This window comes from Xyrauchen texanus, chromosome 37 (genome assembly GCF_025860055.1).
Source record: "Xyrauchen texanus isolate HMW12.3.18 chromosome 37, RBS_HiC_50CHRs, whole genome shotgun sequence".
Taxonomy (NCBI): domain Eukaryota; kingdom Metazoa; phylum Chordata; class Actinopteri; order Cypriniformes; family Catostomidae; genus Xyrauchen; species Xyrauchen texanus.
The window spans coordinates 39,415,015-39,419,885 of NC_068312.1; the positions used below are offsets into that span (position 1 = coordinate 39,415,015).

General features: G+C 37.2%; 1 protein-coding gene across 1 annotated transcript in view; it reads right to left on the minus strand.

Annotated features, from left to right (window-relative positions):
• LOC127630389 (uncharacterized) overlaps positions 1 to 4,871 on the minus strand; it is a 320,692-nt gene that overhangs the window by 237,988 nt on the left and 77,833 nt on the right. The window lies entirely within an intron of this gene.

The window sequence follows — 4,871 nt, forward strand, 5'->3', positions numbered from 1 at the left end:
AGTATAGTGTGTGAGTATAGTGTGTGTGAGTATAGTGTGTGTGTGTGTGAGTATAGTGTGTGTGTGTGTATATTGTGTGTGTGAGTATAGTGTGTGTGTGTGAGTATAGTGTGTTTGTGTGTGTGTGTGTGTGAGTATAGTGTGTGTGTGTGTGTGTTGTGTGTGTGTGAGTATAGTGTGTGTGTGTGAGTATAGTGTGTGTGTGTGTGTGAGTATGTGTGTGTGTGTGTGTATTGTGTGTGTGAGTATAGTGTGTGTGTGAGTATAGTGTGTGTGTGTGTGTGTGTGTGTGTGTGCGAGTATAGTGTGTGTGTGTGTATATTGTGTGTGTGAGTATAGTGTGTGTGTGTGAGTATAGTGTGTGTGTGTGTGTGTGTGTGTGTGTGTTGGGTGTGTGAGTTTTCAGTTTGTTTCGTTCAGTCAATACATTCTGTTTTGTGGCTGATTCTCTTCAAATACAGATCATTACTGAAGTTAATTTAAATATTCACCTCCAGAGGGCATTTCAACCCATTAAGCATTTTTATTACTGATGTCCCATTTTTTATGCAATTAATATTTCCAGGAAGTGTTTTTTTCATCTTACATTTCAGAAATTACTCAATTAAAGGAATATTTCAGGTTCAATACGAGAGAATCTCAATCGACAGTATTTGTGTCATAATGTTGATTATTACCACAAAAATGTATTTCCACTCATTCCTCCAGTGAGACACTTCCAATGCAAGTCAATGGGGTTTAATCTGTAAACATTAAAATACTGTTTCACAAGTATAGACACAAGACATAAACAATATGTGTGTTAACATGATTTTACTGTCATATAATCACTTACTGACCACATCTGTGTGAAGATAGAGACAATTATACTACTGTTGCCATGACGACGATTTAAAGAACTTTACAGCTGAAATAATACACGAGTTTTAACAGGAGAATTAATGTAAGTGTATTTATACACATTATGACACAAATGCTGTCAATATAAATAATTCCCGAAATATTCCTTTAATTGAATAATTAGAAAGTCGAAACACGTTGTAAGAGGTCTCATATAATACTATACATATTAAACCGTTTTAACTGGAATGTTTCAACAGCGTTTTTCGAACATGAGCGCGTGTCACCTGAGGTGGTCAACACAAGAGCGCTTGAGCACTTTCCATTACAAAGCACAAGTACTAGCAGAGATTATTTAGCAGAGACGGGCCACTTCTTTGGAAGAATGGGAGAAATTGGAACACTCAACCAAGAGGCTCTAACACCCAAAGGTCAACGGATGTAGAAAGGAAGTCCCGCCTTACAGGTAAAAGAGCCAATCACCTTTTAGATGCAGACATCGGATGTCAATCAACTCACTAACATGCATGCACATTAGCAATACAAGCCGGAAAATTGTGTGTTTTAGCGTAACGTGAGGTCAAGAAGCACAACTTGTGATTCCAGCGACATCAGATTTTATTGCTGATTTGAAATATGTTGTTTGATTGTAAACTTGACCAAACGTTTTGGAGATTTCGGTCTTTCCCCATTGAAGTAGACAGGAGCTGCACTGGCATGCACAGGCCGTCACCTGCACATCTGCATTTGTAGATTGCTAGCCTGCTTAACATTGCTTATTCTTATTCTCGTTCATTGTTTTATCCTTAAATCATTTTACTGCATGCTTAGTTTTCCCACTTTCTCCTGTTTCAACTGTGTGTATTTCATCTCACGCACCCGTTTTCTCTCTTTTTTATTTTCTTTTTTTCCTCGTCTACATCTCGAGTCTCGACTGCATGCATTAGTATTCTCCTGTGTTTTACATGGATTATTGCATCAATCTAAAACATTGATCGCCAATATGGTTACCCCATGTGACTCTACCCTCCATAGCAACCGGGCCAATTTGGTTACCCCATGTGACTCTACCCTCCCTAGCAACCGGGCAAATTTGGTTACCCCATGTGACTCTACCCTCCCTAGCAACCGGGCAAATTTGGTTACCCCATGTGACTCTACCCTCCATAGCAACCGGGCAAATTTGGTTACCCCATGTGACTCTACCCTCCCTAGCAACCGGGCCAATTTGCCCAATCCACGCCCTGGATTGAAACTCACGACTCCAGGTGTGATAGTCAGCGTCAATACTCGCTGAGATACCCAGACCCTCCCTAGCAACCGGGCCAATTTGGTTGCTAAGGAGACCTGGCTGGAGTCACTCAGCACGCCCTGGATTCAAACTCACAACTCCAGGTGTGATAGTCAGGGTCAATACTCACTGAGATACCCAGACCCCCGAGCGAAATGTGACCTGAGAGACAGACATCTACTTTATTAGAAACACCTGTGAGTAAAAGCAGAAATGAGCACATCACACATTCAGATGAGTTCTGCAGTATGTGCCCTACAGAGGGGACACAGACAGCCTTCATAATGATCTTTCTTAAAAAGATGCAGCGGCACATTATGACAGCTTGTCAATATGACACAGGCGGCGGTAAGGATGAGCACTGGGGTTTTTGACGTATATGCAGAATGCTGAAATGCTCGCCGGGACCTTGTCAAGAACACAGACTCTTTTATTTCTCTGTTTAAGTGACTTTAAGTAGAGATGTGACAGGAGACATTTTAGCATTTTAAATTCACATGAACTGAACAGGGCGGCTGACTCTCGTGGGGGGAGAAAACAGTTCATGGAAATTTCTCAAAAACGATCTCATGCTCGATCATGAAATCAGTGAGTTTACAAAGAAGTAAATTCAAATAATTTCTTATGTAACATCATATTCTTTAAAATATTTAAATATTACATAATATAATTCCCTGACATTTCCAGGTTTTCCATGACCGCCAGATCTCTGGTCACAATCAGTGTTGGGTGGAATGTCATTACAAAGTAATTACAGGACTCCAGACTAACAATATTACTAAAGAGCCTAAACTGAAACATTAAGGAGCCAAATGGCTGTTTTTAGTCGCCAAACCACAGAATTAATCAATTTAGATAGAAAGCAGAAGACAGCTGATAGCCCATTAATTAGAGGTTTAATAAACAGTATTTATAGTTGACAACATAACTCTATCTCATAATTGTTCACACCCCTTTCATGATTTATATAAATGTGCGATTTTTTTATTTAGCACTGCTCTTCAGAATGTACATTACAGATATTTACATAACGTATAGTATGCATATAGTAGTGTGTTGACTTCTTGAGCATCAGTTAAAGTTTGCGCCTTGTGCAATAGTTGTTTATTGTGCTACTCCAATTGTTACACAATACGGGACTTTTAATTATACAAAAGCCCGAAATACGCACGGGACTTTTATTTTGAAATTTCTGCGCTTCCGGTTGTGGGAACACTATCGGCTGATTCGCTGAAAAAGTGAATCTGATTCAAACGTCTAACCTGAGCTCCTGAGTTGAAACCATCAGTCTGCTTACCAATAAAGTAAAATAAATAACATTTAAATTAATTCACAAATGTTACCCAACCAAAATATTTCTTAGGAGATACAAGTCAGACATTGAAGTGAATTGCTGTTTCTGTCCCGCTCCTGAGGAAGATGTCCTTCACTTGTTTTGGCAATGTACCCACACAGAGACATTTTGGTCAGATTTGTTCATGTTTATCCAATCTTATTTTGTAAGTTTTCTTTGGTTTGTTTGACTACTCAAAAGAGAAAACAGGACAATATTACATCATTCATTTGTGTTTCCTTCTAGCTAAATTTCACATACATAAGCAAACCTGTACTGGCTCTAAACCTCTTTTCTCTATTCAAAGATGATGTAAATAAATACATGGAAACTATCCAAAGCTCTGTTAATCCCAAAGCATTGAACACTGTATCTCTATATTCATCCTTTTTGTCCTCTTAAAGTAAATGCATTGTTTTTGTTTTTCTTTACCCTGGCAAATTATTTGTATTTGTGCATCTTTGTCTTTTTTGTTTTGTTTTTTCCATGTTTATCTGCATTGCTTTTATGCTTTGTGATATTTAATAAAAAAAATAAAAATAAATGTTTATCATTTGGAACTATGATTCATTTCAGTGAGTCGATTAAAAAAAAATCGGAGTGTAAATGAACCGATTAAAATAAACAATTCCCTTGCAAAAAAAAAAAAAAAAAAAGTTGAAACCATTTCTTTTCAGCTGATTCATGAAAAAGATCCGGTTGAAATTAGTCATTTGTTCACGACTGTCTCGCGCTGTGTTTGTTGTTGCGTCACGTGCGGTGCAGCGAGATCATCAGAAACAGAACGGTTGAAAAGTGGCGCGAGACACACTGGCACGCGCTCTAAATACGTCAATAACTCAACATGATATCTGACGAAACCGCACACAACACGACTGTCGTTGTAAATTATTTGTAAGTTATTGTCGCAATCAATTAGTTTTGGCTGCATTTGTGACCATTTTAGTCGAAGTCTGAAGCCCTGAAACTGTAATCTAATTTAGTAAAAAAAAACAATTTTTAATTTATAATCAGATTACAGTTACTGACGTTGAATTCAGTTCATTACTTTTAAGTAAATGACTTAAATTACACATATTTCTGAAATAACATTTAAGTAGAATATATTATGTTCATCTGTTCGTCGGTTTGTGTTTCTGTAACAGCTGAAAGGACGACGACAATGAACGAGGAAATATTGTCATTATTTTGAATTCGTTAAAACAGAAAAACTCGTTTTTAGAAAGAAACTTATTTATTTGTAATGTGACTACTTTTCCAATTAAGTAGTCAGAAAAATAATCTCATTCCAATTTTAAATAAGTAATTAGTAGTTTCTAGTGGATTACAATTTCTGAGTAATTTACAAAACACTGGTCAAAATACATTTGTGATTTTATTATAAATGTGAAACTACATTGAAAAACT